The sequence below is a fragment of the Vicugna pacos genome, chromosome 5 (genome assembly GCF_048564905.1).
Source record: "Vicugna pacos chromosome 5, VicPac4, whole genome shotgun sequence".
Classification (NCBI taxonomy): Eukaryota; Metazoa; Chordata; class Mammalia; order Artiodactyla; family Camelidae; genus Vicugna; species Vicugna pacos.
The window spans coordinates 67,043,367-67,067,967 of NC_132991.1; the positions used below are offsets into that span (position 1 = coordinate 67,043,367).

General features: G+C 38.6%; 1 protein-coding gene across 6 annotated transcripts in view; it reads right to left on the minus strand.

Moving 5' to 3' along the window:
• The window catches only part of PARD3B (par-3 family cell polarity regulator beta), a 948,983-nt gene that overhangs the window by 742,291 nt on the left and 182,091 nt on the right, over positions 1-24,601 (minus strand). The gene's annotated exons all lie outside the window — the stretch shown is intronic.

The window sequence follows — 24,601 nt, forward strand, 5'->3', positions numbered from 1 at the left end:
AGATGAAGTCATTCCCAATGCTTGAGTTTATCTAATGACTCAAGGACTTGGATGGTTTGTCCAAAAAAAAAAAAGACTGTGACTTAAGTGACTTCAACTGAAGAGGCACTAAAACCTTCATAACGAAATAAGGCAGGTAGACCCTTAAGACTATGGGGAAAGTTTTTGCAGTGGCACGTGCCCCGCAACTTATGACCTACACAACGACTAACCTGAGATCTAAGGAGAGAGGCAACTCAAGAGATCTGAGTTGTTTCACGAACTGTTTTTCAAACAGTTACTAGCAAGCTGAAAATTAACCTTCACCAAGCTGGAGAATTCAGGTAAAGGACTGGTGGAGGCCGCCACTGTTCTTGGAAATGGAGCACTAAAACTACTATTGACAACAACAACATGATAGACAAAACTTCTGAGAATAAGGAGATTAGCTTTATGAAGCTACTGTATCCAAAGTTTAAACATTTAATTTTCGTTTTATAAAAAAATGACTGAGTTTTGTTTGTTGGCTCTCCTGGTAGTTTCAGCTCAGAATTAAAATCAAACCTTCATGGGAACACTTTCCTTAGCTGTCATTATTTTCATATCTTCTGGGTACCACTTCTCTGTCTATAGCAGGGAATTCAACTGTCCCTATGAAGCAATAAAGCAGAGCTGTAACAGAAGACTATGTCCTATAAATTCTGTTCAAGTAGAATGTTAGGCTGGAGGAGGGGGGCTAATTTCCTTGGCCAGTATCAGCATATCTCAGCCTAATTCTCTCTGATCAGGGTGTTCACCTTTCCCAGGTAACAGGTACCATTAATCGATGTGCATTCTACTGCCCCAACACATCTAGTAAAATGCAAGTGGATATCCAGTTGGAAACCTGAGATTCTCCTACACACAACCATTAGGAAAGAAACCTGCCACCTGGTGTGACATACAAATTGTTCAGGAGGCATTATAAAGGCAAATTTACTCATAAAACATGTACTAAACATCAACGACAACCCAGGTACTGTACAAAACACCGAGACGACAGTCACGATGCCACAAGGAACTCGGTCTTGCAGGATCAACGGTTAAACCCAGTTCCATCGCCACGCTCTGCCAAGACAGACAACTTGAGGAGTTGAGGACCCACCCACCCACGGTCAGCAGGAGGGAGAAGGGGGACACAGCATCACAGAATATATTCAACCCTGTCTATAAAGTTGGTGTTCAGAGCCCTCCCCAAAGTTCTTTTCCCTTCAAAGTCAGCAGACCAATTAAAAACACGTTTTCTCTTTGAAAAGTAATAGAAGAAAATTAGTTTCCACCCAGTAAGAATATAATGAGGTTTCAAATCCTAATACCTCAACTTGAAAGGACTGCGCTAAAACGAGAAAACAGCAAAACTCTCTTACTGACAAGGTCAAGGGGAAAACAAGACCTGCTCTTGCTAGCATCACACTGCTCTCCAGAAATCCTGCTTACCGAGAGGGGACCAAGTTTAACAAGACTGAATACACTCAGTACTGAGCCACGGGTAGCCCTCCAGAATAGCCGCCTCCAGCAGCCACGATGCTGACTACGTATTTCACAGAAGGGCTAGAGCTACTGTTCCTTTAAACACTCCTGCCCCAACAGCTGTCTGTACTTAGGGAGCAGATTTGCTCTCTAACATCGGAGAGGCTGACAAAGGTTGGGAAGTCTCTAAGAAGGGAGACGGTAGGATAAAAACTGAAATACACTATCAGGTACTTTCAAAGATGAAGGCCAGGAAAATCCAAAGGTAGAAATGAAACCTGCACCAGGTGAAGGGATCCCTCATCCTAAGAATGAGGACCAGCAGCACTCGGAGATGAGCAGTGCTCTCAACAACACATGGTAGGGTTCAAAGAGATGTGATGTGTGGCTGTCATGGAAACAAACTCTCCCCTTTCAACTTCGATAAAAATGATGCAAAAGCTATAGGATCAACAAGAAATGTGTGTATGTTTAGTTGATCTGGGCTCTACAGAAACAACACTGGTGTCCTATGTGCCCAAAGAACAAAGCAGTTCTCTGACTTACAAGCATCTCAGATTGCCTGGCTGGAAAATGGTTTTTAGTCTTATTGATATTTTTTGTCTTTATTAAACTGAGAATGAGAGCAAAAAGCTCACAATTTTCACAGGATTTGATACTCCAAGTATCTATATTTTGATGAATATAGATTTTCATTGCATTGGTGGGACTGCCATGTACCATCTCTGAAATAACTTATTTTTAGATGTGATGTTTTGTTATTTGCTCCTTAAAAAAAAATCAATGTAGATGATTTTTTAAGTTAAAAAAAAAAACAGCACCACATTCTTCATAAATTCCTAAGGAGCCCAGAGCAACACTGACAAGGGAAAATAAATAGGACGAAAAAACTTATTAGCTGGACTCAACTCCAGTGACCTCCTTTGGTACCCTGAGATGCAGTAATTTTTCAAATGTTTAGCTTATTGCCATCCAAGGAGATGGCAGTAAATTCAGGCCACTACACGGAGTCTGAAAGTGCATGTAGGTCACTGGAGCTCTGGGCTTCAGTAATTCAGAGAAAGGCCTAAAAGCAAACAAACAAAAGGCAAACATGGAGGACCTTAGCACAAGAAAGGCATTCTTCAATTTCTAAAGAGTCCCAAACAGAATCCAAAATATAAGACTTCAAGGAATAGTAAGTTACATCTCTGTAAAAAAAACACACCGTGACTTTCCTGAATGTAAGATGTCACTGAATGAGGATGTGCCTATCACCATATACCAAGTTTCTGTTGCCACTTGAATAACTTGCTCCCCATACGATTATGTGAGGCTCCAAATTAAAAAAGCATCAATTTGCTGTTTCCACACATTTATACATCTGGATGCATTAAAGACAGCCAATAAAGACTCTAGCTACCGGTGAACTAAAACACTCTGGAGAGAGAAGAGGCAAAAATATAACCTACGAATTCATTCAACACACACATACTTATTGAGTGTCTCCTACATGTCAGTCACGGGGAAAGCACCTGGGATGAAATAACGGATAGAAGGCAGCCTAGTGGTCCAGATAAGGGGACTAGTAGGCACGACTCTTTGTGGTAAGGACACATCCAAATATTTCTGTAGGCTTGGTAGGGCCTGCAGGAACACCTGTGTAGCCTTGCTATGTCCTGTCAAGGAGGGATGGCCAAGAACATCCGACTTCTAAGCTGAGTCCTGAAAGGGGAGGAGTTGTCAAGTTGGGGATGGGGATGGGGAAGGGGAGACAGCAAAGGCTAGAGATGAGAGCTTGGCTCATCTAAGGCACTGCTGGTGTTTCATTCAGTACAACTCACCAGAGAGGCTGGAAAAAAGGGATGCTGCAGGGATTGAGAAGCCGGGTCACAGGAGGAACAGAAGCATTTACACAATTCCTGGGGGAAATCGTAGATTAGAAAGAAGTTCAAATCATGAGAAAAGTATTACAAGACATAAAGGAACCCATCACAGATTAATGGAAATTAGTAAAAACTCATTAAGCATTTAGAAATATCATTTCTCATAGCATAAACAGTAGGTCAAGTCTGACTATACTTTCACAGTTTGGGGGCTTATTCTTGCACTGTACTCGTTTTGTGATTTATTTTCATACACTTCATACATTACTGTCAGTTTTTTGAGTTTCATGGTTAGTGTACATACATAACTAATTATTTAACTTGTTATAACAACGTAGGTTTGATGTGCATGCGGGTTCCACAGTTTACATCTTTTTCACAGCCTCAGACTGTGTTTAACCCAAGTCCTGCAAATGCATGATAATGGTCAAAGCAGACATTGAGCGAGAATAATAACAGGGCATTCATACAACTCCATCACCACTGCTGAAAAAAACCTCAGTGTGAACTTGATAGGAAATTTCAACTTCATCAATAATGAACGATGACATAGGAGCAATTATAAAAACAATTGTATTATACCAACTTACAAATGGGTTGTATGCCAGTGGTACATTTGTAAATAAGTTGCTTAGAACCCAAACAACTTCCCCCAGGAGGAATGCCATACTTGGTAGTTCAGCTCCCTGACTAGCCTACAGATGGCTACCTGCCACCGAAGACAACTCAGAAGGAGTTCAGTTGTATCTAGCAACCAGTAACCTTGGCACGCAACCCTCAGAACCCAACATAAATGACTCCCTCTTCTTGTTGATGGTTTCCAACACCCCAAAGCAGAATTAGTTCCTCTCCCCTGGCATTTAATACGCTGTGCATGATTGTCTACATGCCATTTCATCCAGCAGGGCAGTAAACCCAGGACTCAGCCTAAATCCTGGCACAGAAATTAGTCACGACTTCCAGAATTACTTCTCCTGGGGGAGCTCAGAAACGTCCAGGAGCTATTTCCTGCTTTTCCTACCCTCCATCCCTCTGCCTCAGGCCCTGCCTTAGAAAACGAAGGGCAGCAGGGCGGAGTCGCACCAGAACCACGGTGAGCGGGAAAGGGAAAGAGCAGGGGCAGGTGAGGGGTCTGCTCCTGCTCCCGCGGCAGTGGACTGTGTGGTGGTAAAAGGACGCATATGAAGCGTCCGGGCACAGGCAGAGCACCTCAGCGACTAACCACACCAGGAGCAACGCAAAGCTGAGGCTGTGTGTATGTTAGAGATTTGGGATCCTATTCTTACACCTGAAAGGCACAGGTTGTCCTGTAAGCATGTAACATGAAGATATGTAACATGAAGATCTGGCTTTAATAGGAATTTAATAACCTACAGGTCAAAGGAAAATGATATTCCCATGATATCTTCAAAGCATTTAGAGGGAAAAAAATGCAAATAATATCCGCTTTGTAAAGTCTTGCCTAACTGGCAAGTTTGCCAGAGCATATAAATTCTGTGAAGAGCCCTGTGCTGCCATTAGTTAGCAGGTGTGTAAGATTTGTAACAAAACACTTTCCATCAGATAAGCCTTCCTAAGACAGGGAGAGAAGATCACTCTTGCCTGAGCTCATCCTTTATTTACTGCCCCTTCTTTAATACTCATTCGTATTTCCTGTGTACCAGGCACCAGGCTCACTTCTAAGTCCTTAATAAGTGTTCTCTCACTGAATTATGACAACATCCCAACTACGTAGTTGGTATCTATTCCCTATTTTCCAGAAAAAGACACCTATGAACCCATAAACTCTGGCTCTGGAGTCTGCCCTCTTAACTGTTACAACAGGTAAAAAGTGAATTACAAAAGAAAAGAGAAAAGAAAGAAGAGAAAGGAAAAAGAAGAGAAAAGAAAGAAAAGAAAGAAAGAAAACCAGTTTTGTATGTATAAAAAAGCCAAAAGGAATCTCATCCAATATTAGGCCAGAAGTAAATTTAGCAAGGAAAAGATGTAAATATGTCACTATTATTTTAAAGACAGAATAACCAACAGGTAAGGCCTGATTATATGGATTTGAATCCCAACTCTGCCCCTTGTTATCTGTGACTTTGAGTAAGGTACTTCATCTCAGGATCTGTTTCCTCATGTGTAAATGGTTGTCTGTAAATGCGTGTCTGGCACACGGTAAAAGTTCCGTATGTAGTAGCACTACGCTGTGGGCTGAAATGTATGCCCCCAAAATTCATATGTTGAAACCCTAACCCCCATGTGACTGTATTTGGAGATAAGGCCTTTAGGGAGGTAATTAGGTTAAATGAGAATATAAAGGTGAGGCCTTAATCTACAAGGATTAGTGTCCTTTAGGACGAAGAGACACCAGAGATCCCTCTCTCCCCATGTGTGCACAGGCCATCCAAGGACATGACTGTCTCCAAGCCAGGAAGAGAGCCTTCACCAAACACCAACCCTGACTTAAACACACTGACCGTGATTATATTAGGTTTTCTGCACTTAGGTCAGTATTGCTCATTCCACAACATCACAAGCATGTTCCAGACTTAACTGTCTCCCTCAGTAAGTAGCTCCAGAGGTGAGGCCATGTGAGACAAATCAGGTTGCCAAGTCATTTACAGTTCTCTCACTGCCAGACCAGCTCAGCATGAGAAGTAGAGTTTGTGGCATAGATATCTTCCTCTTGAATCCAAATTAAAGGAAAATGCCATAAAAGGTAGATGGAACAGACATTTTTAGGGAACAAGTAGTCTTTTGAAACAAACAAAAAATCACAAATCTGGTATAGCACACTTTTGTCAGGTGGAATTTGAACTCACCAGTATTTGATGTGGGTCCAATAATTACTCGTAACCAGTAGTATAAAAATAAATTAAAACTGTATCAGAAATATCCATACTTAATCCAGAAGGATAAGGAAATTATAAAAATAAAAGAAGGATAAATGTGTTGCCTAATTAGAAATATATGGTGGAGAAATATAATCTTTGCAGAATTACCAGACATAGCTTAAGTTGCACTAAATTTCCTTTTCACATGACTGATTCAAAATATTTCACAAATGGATCACTGATGTGGCTTTACTGGAGCAGATAAACAATCAGGAATGTCTTAATATATATTTTAGTAAACAGTATCATTTAAACAAGGAATAAAATTCATAAGTGATTAATATGAAAAAACATTCTCTCATGAAAAAACATTCTCTTGTACATATGCAGTATGGGAGATAGTTATTTCTGAGACAAAGGAAAAGTCACAGCTGTAGCACACCAAAGAACCAGAAGATTCTTAGATAATTAGGCTGAGCAACACTCCAGCATAGCAAAACCAGTGACACTAAGCTCTCCACACCAGAGTTCCAACACACTCTCAGCTCCCCAAATTTGTGACTTCAGTAGTTTCAAGTAAGAGATTCAATTTTCATCGTCACTCATCAAGCAAATTCTAAACAGCCTGCCGACTTGTAGAGTTAGAAAATGGATAAATATTAACAGTAGAATCTGATAATCAAAGCTGAGAAAGCTATTAGTATGTAGTGAGGGATTTGAACAATGCCACAACAACAACAATCAACTGCTTGTTGATTCAGTTTGCCTCAGGCTATGATGTTTAGGTAAGGCCTGTTAAGCACTTTGGGTCACTGGAGGAGAATCATACTAAAAAATACATCAACAAAAAAAAGCTTGATTCGGGCTAGGTGTACCTACTGGACTTATTCACTACAGGATCACCTATCTTTAAAAAAGCATCTCTTTTTCAAACCAATAAATCATTAACATCTGCAGTGACCTGCATTTCTGATGAAAATAAATTACTTAATTTTTAAGTAGCTCAATAATGAAAAGCAAGTGTTACCACTGTTACAGACCAAGTCAGCTGACAGCTGAGTCCTTATGGCCAAAACCTCTCTGTTTTGAACTGAAAAGTAAATGATCAATTTTAAATGTGACTTTAGCCTGTGATGCAAACAACCGTGGAAATCAACTTTAAGAATTCAGCTTGGGTAGTATTAGCTGACAAAGTGATCCAAGTCTCAGGTACAGACGTTTACATGTACACTTTCATTATAATTTTATAACAGAATTAAATTGGGCCTTAGGATTTCATTCACTGATATTTTGATACTTTGCTTATATTATCTGCAATCGTGCATAAAAGTCATTAATCTGCTCTAGTAAATTTCCAAGAATCTAGCACCAAGCTACAAGGCGGATTTAAAGTTCTGGTCACTACATTCTCCTTGAAAGTAAACATGCCCTGAAATACAGGAGAACCATAAAAAAGCCATTCAGGTTTTAGACCATGAAAACAAATCACTATTATTATATGTCACTAAACTCCACTCATCCAATGACAGAGGGCAACACACTTTAAACACTGCCTCCTAGAAATGGGATGTTCCCTGTTCTCTGAACGATGTGACAGACTAAGGACGGTACAGATTTGCCGGATTTCCACTGTCCGTATTAATGTTCAACCCCACTCAGATTATAATGCTTGTTGAGCTTCACATTAAAAAAAATGCAATGATACATCTTGCTTTCTTTCTAAACCAGATGGAATTTCTCAGAATAGGAAAAACAAGTGTTTTTACTTCTGTTCTCTTCAAATGACACTGTACAATATTCATGTTGTCTGTATATGCAGAGCTTTATAGCCCCTAAATTTAGCTGTTACCATCCCAGATATGTAGCTGCTATTCACTGTAAAATCACTGGACCAGCGCAAGTCAGGAATTACCTTAGACATGTACTAAAATGGTTCTAAACATTATTGGTGATAGATACAGTTTGTAAAAAAGCTCTGTAACAAATATACAAAACTGTTTAACAAAAGCCTTTAAGCTATCATCTGAAATATTCTATAAACACATTATTATTTATAAATTATTTAGAACACACTTCTAGAATGTATACATTATTTTAAAATCTTAGTTTCATGCAAGCTTTCCTTTCTTTCTAGATGATAACCAATTATTTGCCCATAACTATCAAAGGCTAAAATGCTTTAGAAACCAAATTCTATAATTTTAGATAATAACCAGTCCTGCTAAGGTTTCTATAGTTACCCAGGAAAGGGTCATGACTGAAACACATACACTCTCTCTGATAATTAACCACATCATGATAGACTGACAACACTTAATGATTAATTAGGCTAAGAACTCAAATCCTTAGCAGGAGGTAAAGCACAGAATTTCATAATGCAGCGAACACCTCCTAGAGAGACAAAGAATACAAATAGAGCTAAATTTTAAAATGCAGGTTTGCAAATTCAGTATTGCTAATATAAATGTCTCCTTGGGAGTCTCACAGCAGAAGAAATTAGGAATTCTCTGCTTGCCAAATACAGCCACACAATCACAATGAAGCCTTTGCAAAATAGCTCAACTTGATTCATTCAATGCTACCTCGTATACAGAATTCACCACTCTCCTCTCCACCATTTAATGAAATACAGTTTATAGCTACTTCAGAGAGCAAGCTGGATGTATCATCTGTGGGCTAAACCTTACTCTGTTTAGAGCCTTACAGCTTACAAAGTATTTTTGCATCATCTCACACCTGATTTCAATAGGTAAGAGTGCCTGAGCCCAGGATTGGGAACTACACCTCAGTCTGGCCTCAAACATCACCTACTCTATTGCTTACTAGCCACGGGACCTGGGATTGCTCGGAAGGTTATTTTGTCATGATCTTGCTTAATCAATACAGCAGTCGTCAGGAAACAAGGGAAGGCAAAGACCATGAGACGTGTTAAGTCTTCGGTTCTTTAAGTTTCCAAGTTCCTCTACTTTCCTATCAAATTACCAGAATGTTCCATGTCTGACTATATTGTTCTGGTCGTCAAAAAACTGTCAACCAAAACATGATCCACATTATATCCTCGGTTTAACTGAGAGATGTAAGAAATGACTAGTTACTAGACAGTTTATTAAGTATTCCTAACGACTCATGTGAACAATTCACATCTGTTCCACTAAAGCAGTTATTCGTTTACCTAGAATATGTTTATTGAACAGCTGCTATCTACCAGGTACTGCACTGGGGATTTAGTAATTTTTTTAAAAACTGGAAAGAATTCCTGGTCTCATGGAACCTCATTCACTGAACTATGTAAGGAACGGGAGTACAGAAGGAAGTGGACAAGCCCAGTCAAGGGTCTCAAGGAAGGTTTCTATAAAGAAAAACTCAGAGGGTAAAGGGAGGAGGAGTTGTCCTAGGGACAGGGGCAGGCTACAGCATCTCAAGCGTGGAAAACGCGCGTGCAGAAGAAGCACGTCTGAAGAGAGTCTGACACCTTGAAAGATGGACAGAATGGCTGAAGCCACATGAGAATGGAGTGAAAAGGTTTGAGATGAGGCTGATACAACAGGCGGGGTGCACAGTACTACACTTTGTGGGCCATGCGGAACATTTTGGTCTTTATCTTAAAAATATTAAGAAATCACAGAGAAGGTGAAATCGGAGAGTAAAGTGATCAGAAGGGCACACTGAAAGGAGCACTGTCACTGACATTAGGAAAATGGATGGAAGGGGGAAAGAGCAGATACCACGGCACCAGTTAAGAAGATGCTGTAGCAGTCAGTCCAGGCAGGAGAGGGCAGCTTGGGCTAACGTGGTGGAAGTGAAGTCTGTAGGAAGAATTCACTGCGTATTCTGGAGGTAGAGTCAACAGGACTTGGCAGCGAGTTGCTGGCAGTGATGAGAGAAGATACTGAAGTGACTAGTTCTAGTTTTGTAGTCACTATTGACTCAACCACATGAGAAATCTAGACCTGCCCCACAGTGCCCTTCACTGCTTTCATCTAAGTTCAACCACCTGACAAAGTAGACACATCCTACCCACAATCATGTCTCAGGTTTTCCACTCCTCTCTACTCTCACCATCATCGCCTCGGTGCAGGCTCTTGTGAGCAACTGCCCCGAGTGTTCTACATCTCTACAATCTCTCTCAATTCCAACACCATCTCCACCTTACCAGTACAGTATTTTCTCTAGTGACAGAGGTGACTGTCATTTCACAGCTTCAAAATGTTCAATGGTTCTCAAGTATTAAGAGAATTACCACATAGTAACATCTTACTCGGCAAGAGATATTTTGCAAAACTCTGTAGTTTAATAAAGCTACAAAAAGCAGGACATAAGAAAAGGGTGACAGTCTCAAGGGTGTAGAATAAGACATGGTTTTGGCCACCTTCCTGTAAATTCATGGATAAACCTTCCTGTTTCTTTCCATTACTGTCACCTCTGCCTCCCTCTCCCCACTTCCACTGACACGCAAAGTCGTGTACCAGAAGAGCACTGGCCTGAAGCCAGGAGGCCCGCGTGCTAACCAAAAAGCACACTGCTTCCAAACGTCCTGACGAGTACTCGCTACAAAGACGGCAAAATGGGTTTCCTGCTCACTTCAAATGCTTTCTAATCCTCAGGGTTATTTGATCACTACTGGGTAAACTGATAATGTCCTGTGCAGCTTGTTTACAGTCATCTTTCTGGACTTTGATTCTTCTTAGTCTTCACTAATTTGAAACTCAGCCTTCTCCACGACAGGAATGAACATTTCACTGGGTTTATTTATCATCTCCGCTGCCGCCAAGGGGACATCGTGCAGTGCTCAGACGTAAACCTTTGGCAGCTTTCCTACTTCTGCTGGGACATTGTCATCTACTCACGTCCCCTTTTCCGTATCACACAACAACTCCTACTTTATTCACCCCCATTTGTTATTTCTCTCCTTAAGATCTCTGGACCACCAGCTAGGCATAATAAATATTAATATAATCCTCCTCTGCTGGGTTTGAAATTTCCCTCCTTACACGAAAGAGAGAGAAGAATCACCCCAAAGAATGCCACTCATTTCTAGTTCCAGTTTTGTAGAGTCACTGTTTGTTCAACCTCACTAACAACTTTGGAGGCACCCAGCAAAGTGAACCCAACACCCCAAAGCTATACACCCAGATCTCTCAAATCCTCTCTCTGGTACCTTTGGTTCGACTTAGAATCCTACCATGGTGGCTGTGTGGCTTGGCTGCTCAGGCCCAAGACAAGTTTTCTAACTCTAAAATGGTAGCCAAGTTTTATTATATAAAGGCAAAGTTTCACAATTATGTTCTGTCTATACGGAAAAAACCAAAAGTGCTTAGAAAAGGGAGTCATAAATATTGCATACAATTTCTGCATTTGAGAAATGGCCACTTGCCTACTTAAGACCTAAATAGCATAATAAAATATTACAACTGCCAGCTAGATTACCACGAAATGATGTTCTATCACTAATGATCTATTCTGTGCTCACACAGGTAACCTCAAGAGGAAGCTATTCTATTACCTCACCTCTGAGGCTACAAGTTCATCCAGAATCCATCTTCAATAAATCACCTTTATATTAAAGAGCTTATTCAATTAATGCTTGTCATTCTATCAAACCACTCCTGCAAACCCTGAAGGCTTTCAACTCCTGTTCTACTCACTCATGTTGGTCCCAGAGCTAGAAAACATATCAACAACTGTAATTACTATCTGAAGAGTATTGCAGCATTTCAGCAAAATTTCTCAAGAGACTGTGTCATTCAATAATTTTCCGTACAGAAAAGGTTAAATAACAACAAAAGTTTATTTTGAACATTGTCAGACCATGTGTTTGGTTACTGGCAGGTTTTTTTTAGCTAGTAAAGCCACAGAAATCCCAGCATTTCTGCTGACAAAACAAGTGAAAGGAAAAACAAACTTCCATGATGAAAGTTCACCATGGCAGCGCTCATTCTTACGCAGGCATTAAGGATTGTGGGAAATAAGGTATCACACAATCTCCCCCAAGAGAAGCAGCGGTACCTACAAGCCAAAAAGATGGAAAATGCCACCGAATAGTCTTCCTGATTTAATCATGGTGTTTGGTTTCTCTGCTCAGATGCTAACAGAGTCCATGCATTAAGGACATCAGCCAGAAACTGAAGCCCTAAGAAATAACCAGAAGAGACAGGTAAGTCAGCCAAATTACTCCCCGGGGCTTTAAATGGAGGTGGGGACGGCAAACAAGAGGTTTACACACTCAGTGGGCATCATTCTATTACAAGGGAGAAAAAAAGTCATTATGAACCTCAGCCAAGTCATGGAGGTTTCCCTGGGTTGAGATCCTGGGTTTGAGAGTGAGAAGTCCCTGGATTTAAATCCTGTCTCCATCAACTCTAGCTGCATAACCAAGAACAAGTTAATTAACCTTAAACCTTCATTTACTCAACTCAAAATAAGGGTAAGACTGACTTCATAATATGTTTTGAGGATTAAGAGAGATGACATTATGTGAAGTCTTAAGATAGTTTCTGTCACATGAACATTCAATTATTATTATCATGAGTGGCTATATCTATGATCAATATTTGATATAACAGACTTTACTGAAAAGAAGGGCCATTTTGTAAAGCTGTCCAGGGTTAGTGCTTAAACTTCTGAGAGCCAGAAATGCTTGTATGCAGTGTACCTCACTTCCTCATAGCTCAGACATGAGGCTTTTCTTATCAGTGTTTTACCAATTAAATTATTTTAACCACCATATTTTTAAATTATCCAACAAAGTCATCTTCAATAGACACAATTAAACAAATTTGAAACCCTCAAGGTTTCTGTAATCCAGAAATTCAGGCAACAGGCATTTCCACTGACAATAAGAAAGGAAATTACCCATTTGGAGGATATACATTGGCATTTTTAGATCTCTAGAGACCATTCAAATGAAATATTTCTTACAAAAATACTACTGTAAATGGGAAAGAATTATTAGTCTTTACAAGTGTGCAGAAATGCCATGATTTCTTATGGGAAACATTAGGCACAACTTCTTTCCTTAGTTCCAAGTATAAATAACTGAAGAGTAATACTCAAGTAGACAGAGAAGATGAAAGATGTATTGGGCAGATTCTGACTGTGGGTGTGATCTTAGAAATATACAATGTGATAAAATGGTAAAGTTTTCATAGCAGTGCATATGCAAAGGTATTATGACTGTTTTTCAGTTATACATCAAAAAGCATTTTCTAAAAGATGATTCCAATAGAAAAGCCATCAAAAAGTAGGATACACAAGGTTTACGCACAAGCAGGAGAGAAAACAGTAGGGAGGTGTCTGAGCTGTTGAAGGATCTAACACAGGCTTTAAAATAAGCAGCATTTGCTGACCTCAAGCTGGATCCCCACTTGCATCCAACACCTGCTCTCGATCATTTGAAAATGGGATCTTTATACCTACTCAAGCTTAGTTCCTTTGAATAGTCATTTTTTAAACAATTATATCAACAATAATGTGCCACAACTAAGTCCACAGAAGGAGGACAAAATAAAAACTCCCATCCTCATAGAGCTTAAATGCTAATGGAGGGAAATCTACAATACAATGTGTCAGGCAGTAGTAAGTGCAGCAAAGGAAAATAAAGCAAGAAAATAAAGATGGAGAGAGTTGCTGTTTGAGACACGGTAGTGAAGACAGACATCTGAGTCCACAGCATCTCCTGCAGACTGAATGTTTACCTCCAGAATTCATATGCTGAAACCTAATACTCAATGTGATGGTACTAGGAGGTGAGGCCTTTGGGAGGTGATTAGGTCACGAGGGTGGGGCCCTTATGAATGGGATTAGTGCCCTTATAGAAGAGAACCCCACAGGTGTCCCTTCCACCATGTAAAGTACAGACAGAACCAGAAAGCACGGAGGGTCTTACCAGACACCAACTCTGCTAGCACCTTGATCTCAGATTCTCCTTTTTCTAAAACTGAGAAATAAAATTTTTGTTGCTTATAAGCAACTTAGTCCATGATATTTTTGTTATAGCAGTCCAAATGAATTAAGCATCTGAGCAGAAATCAGAATGAGACCAGGCAATCATTAAATATCTGAAAGAAGAACCTTCCAGGTTTAGGAAACAGAAAGTACAGAAGCTCCCATTTGGGAAACTACAAATTCAAAATACAGCACTGAAGCTAGTGTGGCCGGAGTGTAGGGAGGGAAAGAAAAGGGTGAAAAATGAGGCCAGGGTGGCAGGAGATGGATCCACTCCATGATAAACCCTTTGGATTTCACTCTAAGTGTGACGAAAAACCATTAAATCATTCTGAGTGGGATGTGGCATCATCAGATTTATCATTTTAAAACATCCTAGCAGGGATATGGAGGGTATGGATGGAAAGAGGAAGTCAGGATGAAAGGCAGAAGGGAGAGAGGGCAGGAGGCTCTTGCAGTGAGTGGTCAGAGAGAGAGATGATGGAGGCTTGTACTACCATCCAAGGCAACGATGGAGCTTACAAGAATATTTGGCTTCTTATATATTTCATAGGTAAAGCTAATTTTGTATTTCAGAGGTAAAGCCAAATATTCAAAATGACTTTGTTAAGAAGAAAGTCATCTTCTATTAGTTTGTTAAAGTTAAGAATCCCAGGATCATTTAAATATTTATCACTGATAGACATAATTGATACAGATAGATTTAATTCTCCCAGAGAAAAGAAAAATTACCTTAAATAACACTGATGTAAAACATATGTAAAGTCAAAATAATAAAAGTCTTTCATGAAGCATTCAGAAAGTTTAAAGTTGAAAATGAGGAGCTGGCTTTGAACATATTAAATTTGCAGGTGTACTTCTTCCCAGCAGCCCAAACTACTCTAAGCCAGCATATGTCGATGAAAAATTAGTTTATCTAAGAAAGAATAGAAAATTTTATCTGAGCCAAATTTGAGGATTATAACCCAGCAAGAACATCCCAGAAAGCTCTGAGAACTGCTCCACTGGTTAGAAATCAAAGCACAGTTATATAAATTTTTCGAGACATACGGCTGTACATTAAATGACATATTGACAATTTACATAATCCTGATCTAAGCGTCATCCTGGTGGGTCATGTGACCCCGTACAAGATCAAGAAGGAATATTATCTTTTAAAATTTGTCTTCTTGGTGCTAGGAGAACATCGCTCTTCATGGTTGAGCTGGTATTTTTGTCAATGGGGGAGGTTTGGTCAATACATAACGCAGATACACAATGCACAGTGAGTCAGGGAGAGGAAGCCAAAGAGCCAAGAATAATTTTTTTCTTTCAACTTATCTTTTCTTGCCATAAAATATGAATATTATTTCACACACAAACATGTTTTTCCCACAACTTTTAGAGGTAGCTATAATACATGTTGTTTTATGTAAATCAGACAAAACACAACCATTTTCCACTTGTTGCATTTCTATGGGAATACTCAAAATTAACATTCACATCCTTTACAAAACTCAGCATTATTGTAATTTTATGGAGAAACTATATTTTCCATAATTAATTTTTCTATTACTTACACCAAACTCTGTCTCTGCCTCCTTAAAAAAAGTCCTTGTCAATTGCTCCCTTAAGAAAATGCAAACTATAAACTACATAAACTTCCTTTATATTAAACTTGAGTGGTGGCTGAGGGATCAAAATACCTGAAAAAATGAAATATAATTTATTTCTATTAAAACCACAGGCCTTAAAAAACTGAAATAGTTAATTATACCTCAGAATCCTAACCCATTGGGATCACTTGCAATCGTGCTTGTCTGTGAAGTAGACTTTTGCCACCACCAACTCTGGTCTCTGCTAGGAGTAAGCAAATAGCAGTGAATTGGTTACTGTGGTTACGGTGCTAGATCCACAGAACAGGAAAGCCTTAACTCTTTCAGTTCTGACTCTAAGAAGGTAAATAACATATGCTATGTCTTCTTGCCTTGTGAAACACCATTCTATGGATAAACACCTGATTTCGGGAAATTAAAAATGTACACTATATATAAACATTAAACTACCACCGTAAACAATGAGGTGAAGGCTTAGTTAGAAATAGCCTCATCTCCACGTTCAATGCCGACTTGTTAAAGAGAAAGTCACTCATCAATTTGTTTTATTCAGGCAAAGAGAAGATAAAATAAGCATGAATCGTCCTAAGGAATTCTTGGGATTTGAAGTTATTAAAGGGGTAAACAATCAAGTGTATAAAAGTTTATAAAAAATCAAGTTCCAAAAAAGACTACAACCTAAAACTCCTTTTGTCCTTCTATCATAGTAAATTTAGAAGTCTTGCACGATGAGCACATACTACATTATGTAGTTAAGAGATTCTTAAAAGTCCCCCTCTAAAAGTCGGATACAGAAAGGATTACTGCTGTTATACACAAGCGACAGTGACAAAAAAATGTAGAATCCATACCTGTGAGTGGAGGTATTTTTAAAGACATTCAGAGAAAATGTCTCTAAATCAAACACAAAGATTTTTACAAGATCCCATGACAAACTATAATTAACCACAAAGATATGGTATTGTACGGTAAAATTCTCTTGTTATTCTCCAAAACTGGGCTTCCTGATGGCAAAGCCATCGCTGGGTGTCCCTGAGCAGTGCCCCTCACCAGGCCGCGGGCAGACGAGTTCACAGAGACTCCAGGCGAGGGACCCAACAAACACACACACACACACACACACACACACACACACACACACACACACACACTCTCTCTCTCCAACTGAGGAGCTCAAGACAAAAGACAAAAAACGGACCCCATTTTGAAATGGAAGGGGGAAAAGAAAAAATCTATAAATTACTGTAATTACTTTAATAGCCGTTCCAGAAAGGATCCTGACAAAGGCCTGGTTTCCTCATGCAGGCACACAAGCCGGCTCTGATCCTTAAGGGGGCCAGGCTATTCTTATCCACAATTCTTACCTAACACCAGCGATTTGCCGAACAATGAGCCTAATTGATATCATTTCAATTCTCTTCTGATTGGCCGTTTTTCCTTCTCCCAACAGAAACATGACAATCTGCAACTTATTTGTTTGGAAAAGCAGAGCTCGGGCTGCTGTTTGCCAAAATTACACAAGAGAGTAAATTTTTTTCTCAGTGTATCATGGTCAATGACAAAACAGCCAGAGGCTCCTGACAGAGAAAAAGGTGTCTGCCAGGTGTTAATACGGGTGGAAGGTGGGAGAAGCATGAACAGAAGGTGGGGTGTAAGCTGGTTCTGGGTGGTGCCAAGGGCTGTGAGTAAGTGGGAGTAGATCTGTTCCTTCAAAGGGGCAGAAAAATGAAAATGTGCGTGAACCTCTCAAAAACTATCACGCCTGATGCACAGCAGATCTGTAAAAATATTTGTTGATTGAGTGAATGATGATCATTTCTGAGATTTAACCCAGCGCATTCTCAAAGACAATGACACATTATTTTGAACATACAAGCGACAACAGAGAGAATACTCCAGCCCAGACTTTCCTACAGGAATATTACTTACCATTAAGTTAATTTCAAAACCAACTCTGCAAAATCATTTACTTCAATCAACCCCTTATTATAATCTCATAATAAACTATTTTATAAAAGGGCACCTTTCTACTTCATAAGCTTGAGAAGCATATTAGTTTGCTGGTTATTTCCTCAATTTTTTTAATTTGAATTCCTCTATGCTTTTACTTTTTAATGGCATTCATATCTGTATTTCCCTTTTACGAGGATGAATATAAGCTAAAGATTTCACAATTACACTAGAATCCTGCCCTAAACTCACCAAAGGAATTGAAACTTCAATCGCTCATAGAACATGAAACAAAGTGTTAACAACACTAATATTTTCAGGAGTGCACTTTAGACAAAAATATGACGGAATGTACAACAAATAATAGTTACTTTGAATAGTGGGCAAAAGTAGAAGTGAATTCCAAGGGGCTTTTTTTTTATTATATACCTTTATGATATGTGAATTTTCTATAATAAGTAGTGCTTTGTGATCAGAATATTAAGGTTTTTTAAATCGTATGTATACTACTTAAAAGAGAAAACAATCGATGAGATTCAGAAGAAAGTTTCTAAGAATTGTCAGGTATTGATCAGATAAAGCAGAGCAGCTTTCACCTCTGTTTCATCGTTCTAATAAACTATTATTCCATAGTTTTTTTCTGGCTATTATGTGAAATAAAATATACGGAATTACATGCAAAGTCAAAGCATGATTTAAACACAAATATCAAGTTTGTGATGAAAGAAATCCACACCAAACCAACACTGAGAGTAGAATTTTGTAACTTATTCGTTTTTAAAGCAGGCCAAGTAGGACAGGAAACCATTTATATTAACCGCTTCCTTCATAACCATTTGTTGGCTATACCAATTGCACTAGCTCGACAAGTTCAATGGGCTCTAAATTGCCTAAATTACACTCTGTTTCATACTCCAGCACATCAAGTACCACTAAATATTTCAACTGTCCTTGTCAAGCATCTTCTAAGGCAAGGTCCACAGGTGTTATGAAGATTCAGGGCCATTTCTTCCATTATTAGTTTGTAGCCTAAGGGCACCTGACAAATGCTCTACTTCCATTTCCCACAGCCCCTTCAACAGAAGAAGATTGAATGGTACTCCTTTCAGGCTTTTTATTTTTAATTGCATAGCAGTAGGAGAGAAGAAATAATACAGTTCAAAGTTCTGAAGTTACTCACACCTTGGACCATCTGAAGAAAGTCATAGAACTCAATTCCCTTATTTCACAGTCAAGGGACAGAAATATAGGGGGGTCACAGTCACACAGGTGTCAACAGGCTAAGTCAAGACCAGACCTCCGATTTTTCCAATCCAAGGAACACCACCTCATTCCAATCATCTTACTGCAGTAATGAGATTCAACTGACCAACGATTCTCTAATTTTAGGGAGCAACAAAACAAGCCCTGCAAGGCTTGTTAAAACTCAAATTGTAGGCCTCCACCCATTCAGTAGCTTTTGGATGGGGCTGAGGATTTCTCCCCCAAACAAGTTATCAGGCAATGCTGATGCAGCTCTGGTGACCACGCTGAGAACCCACGGCATCATCACCATCGACCCAGAGGAGCTGGCTGACTTCTGCTCTATCCTGGAGCTAAGCCAGTTGAATCCTATGGAAAGGTTATTTCCCCAGTTAAAAGCTGGCTTGTTATAATAAAAAAAATAAGCTCGTTGGTGTAAATCTCCATTTAACTTTCTCTCCATAACCCAGAAAATGGTCCAGCAGATGACCTTTAAATTCAATCCTCCTCTCCCCACCCAAATCCCACTGGAATACCAACCAGAATTACATAAAATGCAACAGTTCTTCCCAAATTGATTTTTTAAAAATTGTCAAATGCTCAAATGAGTCTAGAAGCCAGGCAGGAAATATAAATGGGTGAAGCAGGATAGTGTTACATGAAAATAAAGTTAACTATTGCAGCCACAGAATGTCTGTCTTAGCCAAACATATTTTAAATTTAAGTTAAAAATGTACCACACACACACACACACATCCATCCTTGCATGCCAAATTCAGCCTGCAGGTCACGCAGCCAACTTGCATAGATTTAAGCTAGGAAAATTCAGTATCAACATCCAGGTTTGTTCCTCTGTTTATTCAAGATTAAAAAAAAATTATTAGTAAAGCCTATCAAAATCGTGAAGAAATCTTCCCACAGAAAAAAAACTTGGTCTCTAGGAAAATAAGTATCTTTAAGTATAGACCATATATTCATTTCCTAAGTATTACGTAGATTAAGAAATTCATTATTCCATGACCATGGAAGAAAACTGGGTCTGATCAACAACCAATACATATTATCTTTTCACACTGTAAGTACTAAATAGTGAACAACCATGAATGGCCTGGTATATGTTACTATGTACTTTCACCAAGTCCATGAGACTCAATATCCAAGCAGAGGTATTAGCTTTAACAGTGCTCCAAATATTCTTCAGAGCTCATAAAATAGCTTTAAAAAAAAAAACAAAAAAAACCCCTCAGGGTATGCAGCAATCAGGAATTTCTGCTATCAACAGTAAAAATGCACTATTTACCTGCTTTAAAAAATAAGTTCATAAAGTCCTATAATCCTTTAAAATCAATTTCACTTTCTGTAAGATCCATCTTCTTCAGTTCACTGGAAACTAGTATCTGTTAGGGGGAAAAAAAAAACCTTTTATATTTTGAAGAATTTTGAGTCTTTTGCTAATCTAGCCAAGAAGCCAATTTACCCAGGCATAGCTGCCTATGTGTCAGCCCTAAAAAATGCACTTGCACAAACTATTCAGATAGAGTTAAGCCTTTAATCCGTAAAACTAAATTAAAGCACAAACACTAAGTACACTGAATCTGTATGTGGTTACTTAACATAGGGGCTATCTGGCTTTGTCTTAGCTAGATCAGATTTAGCTGGATAGAACAGCAGAGGTGTTGTCACCAGTGAAATGCAGTTTACAGCCCACAATGCTCCTGGAAGGTAGAGCCAACAGATGCATGTCTAGGAAGAAATCCTAGAGCCATACTGTAGGCTTGCAACAAATATGAAAGGCAGAGGGCAGTGCAGGAAACCTGTCAACTAAAGCCAGGGGAGCAGTTGACAGCCAAGTCCCCTAATCAGCATATTAAAGAAAATATATAACATTAAAAGCAGTAACAAATGGGAAAAAGTCACTGTCTGATCCAAGACATCAAAAGAAATAAACTAAAACTCCAATGCCCATATTGCTGCAATTGACACCTTTAAAAAAAAAAAAGCAATATACAGATTACTTTTAATTCAATTCAAAGCAAATAATATTCACATATGCATAAAGGCTCAATTTTAAGTTTACTTCTACCATAATATAAATAAATGTAAATCCTGCCTCTTCAGTTTGTACACATTTGAGTCAGCTTTAGGAAATCTTTATTTAATAAATAAGCACTGTCTGATTAAAAAGAAGATTGTGGGTGCAGTGGCAAGATAAGACTTTTCCTCAGATAATAAAGCAATGACAATATCCCACACAGGAGCCTAAGAGAGGAGATGTTTGAAATTGAAAGTCTGAGTCATGTAGCTACTATGACACTAGGGCAATATATGTAATCAATAGTATAACTACATCATATGCTCTATTTACATTTCAAAACATCACAAAATTTAAAACAAGGCCTGTAACTATTTGCCAGATAAATACATATTTGACGTGGTGCTTCATTAGAGCTGAAATAAGGAAAAATTCCTTGTCTTAAATACAAAACCTGGATGAACACTCAGTCTTAAGCATTATAAACAGAATTTTAAAAAATACTTTAATACATCAAAACTCTGATAAAATAATCAAAGATATCCTGGTAAGAAATTACACTGTAAAGAAACTATAAAAATTGAATGTTGTAGTTCTCACACACAAGCTCCTCATACCAAAGAAAACCAGTGGGAGAATTTAATAAAAGGAAAATAATAACCAGCCCAGAACTGATCAAACAATTGAATTCTCTCACTGGAACCTGATTCTTCAGAAGACATACAACAGGAAGGACGGATTCAGTGGCTTGACATTACAGACAGCTACTCCTGCTCTCAACCGGTAGGTAGCTCTATCCCAGCGGCTACTCCTTCAGCAGAGTCTGCCCTTGAGTAAGGCTACATTCTAGTGAGAACCATAAAATGGGACCATTCCCACTTTTTAGCTTCTGGAACATCATGATATTGAAGTGACAACAGCTACAGAAGATGATGGAAGACTAAAAGGAACCCTTGCGAATCTTGACTTCTTGGCCAAAATCCAACCCCATGAACATCATTCTGGGCATACGATGATCGTGGACTTAAGAGTCAGGTTTGCACCCTAGCTCTGCCCTTAACGAACTCTATCATCAATGGCCAAGCTACTTAATCTAATGGAGGTTTAATCTTGCCAGCTATAAAAGGTAATAACACTTCAAGGGGCTCTTGTAAAGATTACATTTAAAAAATCTGTAAAATACCTAGTACAAATACTAGAATCCAGAAGACAGTCAATAAGTTAAGTAGCTATATAGAGGCTCTCCAATGACAGGTAGAAAGAAATGTCCCTGAAGAGAATTACATACTTCTCAATAAAAAAATACTGCATACCTTCAGTTTCATGAATCCATGTTAAACATAAAAACTTCACTCCCGTCAATGATGAACGCACATTTTGAAAAGGAAAGACATCATATTGCACACTACTCTTTCACCCATTAAGCCAGTAATTTTCTATTAATATAACTAAGTACAATAAATATTTCTTAAAATTCTAAAGAATACAGCTTTCCACATTTTCTATCTCTCTCAAAAAATGGCAAGATATTTAAGAGATAAGTTTAATAATGAACCAGGAAAATTATATTTGCCTCAAAGTAAAAGGTTCAAAAAATGTTAAATTTCCTTATTAATAAAACAGTTTCAATATATTAAAAGAAAAACTAGAGACCAGATATGAAAAGTAATTCATAAAGTCATGACTTTTTAATCACAATAAAATATTGCTCAATGCCAGTTTTTCATTATACAAGCTGCAGGTTTTTTCTTATTTTCCTAAATATTCCACTACATGTGTCAGACTTTCATTAGCTATTTACTCTACGGTTTGTATATAATAGGAAATCCCCACAAAATCTAAACAAGCAGAGATACTTTCATCACAGTTCCAAAAGGAAATATTCATTACATGTACATACACTCTTCAAAAATGCTACAACCCACTATCTGCAAAGCACCATACCAGCATCATACCTGTTGGTAGATTTCCAGTACTTTGCTCGGCTTTTAAAAAAATACACATACCTAGTACAGACTATTTGGTTTCTTTCATTTTAGGACAGGGGATGGTTTCAAAGTAGCACCATGGAGTATTTATATTACATTGGATTTTTGTGACTGTGATTAACAAAAGTAGAAATTTTTGAATCTGTTCTTCAATTCAGTAAAGTCTACCACTCTGACATTTATAGAGAATCTTCCATATGTACCACACTCTGCTAACGTCTCTGTAGAGGGTAAGCAGAGAAAATAGATGATTGCAATCATTCAGATGAGATAACAAGGGCCCAAACTAAAGCGAAACATAGAAACTTGGTTAAGATCCAGTGTAGATGAGGATGTTGGAAAATAGGTATTCCTATAAACTTGTGGAAGCATAAAATTATCTCTTTGGAAGGCACTTTAGTAATATGTATCAAATTTAAGTGCATGCACTGTTTGATGGAGAAATTCCCCTGTTATTAATATATACATGTACATGAAGATATATGTTGGAAATAACAGTTAACCAAAAGAAGTATAAATGTTACCAAGAGGGGATAATTTAAATAAATTAGGCTATAGCCATACAATAAAATATAAAGAAATCATCAGAAAGCCAAAATTCAGTAAAATCTCCAAGATATATTACATTTTTTGAAGTTTAGAATATATTATGTTTAATCCCACTGCATCACTTTATGTGTGACAGGTGTTTCAGCTGATGCTCTGAAAGCAGATGTAAGTGAGATACCTCTCCATCATTTCCAGGTTTACATTAACTCCAAATTGAACTCTGAGTCTACAGGAGATGTAAGTAGGGAACAGGAATATGAGAGACAGAAAACTGAGGACCTCAAACCAGATATAAGCATATTTGACATTTCAACGTCACTTAAGAGAAAATACTTAACCATTTTAGGGTTCTAGGAGAGGAGAAATTAGATCGAGATGATACCTCAGGAAAAAGATGTTCTTAGAACAACTGGAAGAAGTTATAGCCTGAGAGCCCGACAAAAATCATAAAGAATGCCACGTGTGATCCTTATTCAGTGCACACTTGGCAAGCATTTTATCTCACCCAGTGATGCCAGAAATAGACAGGGCTGTCCTCTTTCAAGTCCATCTCAACAGAAACATATCCTAAAACAGTGATTCTCAACCTTGACTGCACTTTGGAATCCTGCCAAAGAGCCTTAAAATGTATCCATGCTAAGTCAGCTCCTAGGAAGTTTTATTTAATTGTCCCAGGATGCAAACTAAGCATCTGGAATTTCCAATGTTCCCCAAGAGATTCTAACGGGCAGCCAGAGTTGAAGACCACAGCCCTAAAACATCCTGATTCTCATATTCATAGAGCAATTCAATTTTCTAGTTTAAACTTATCCCATTTCTCAAGAAACCAAGTCTTTAGGTTTCATCAGAAATATAAGTATTTCCAATCAGAAGCCTCTTTCTTTCCACACTTGTGGTAGACTGTTTCACTGGTGGATCCCTGTGGATGCCTGAAGGATTCATTCTTTGTGTAGCCCTCTCTCATGCTGACCCAGGGTTTGGCCACTTGACTTGCCTTGGCCAGGAGACAGGCAAGCACTTAAACTCTGGGGCTGGTTCTCTTGGAAACCACAACTTGACACCCAGCTACCACGCTTTAGTTCAGCTGAAGAGAGAGGGTCCACATGCAAGAAAATCAAGCAGCCCTAAC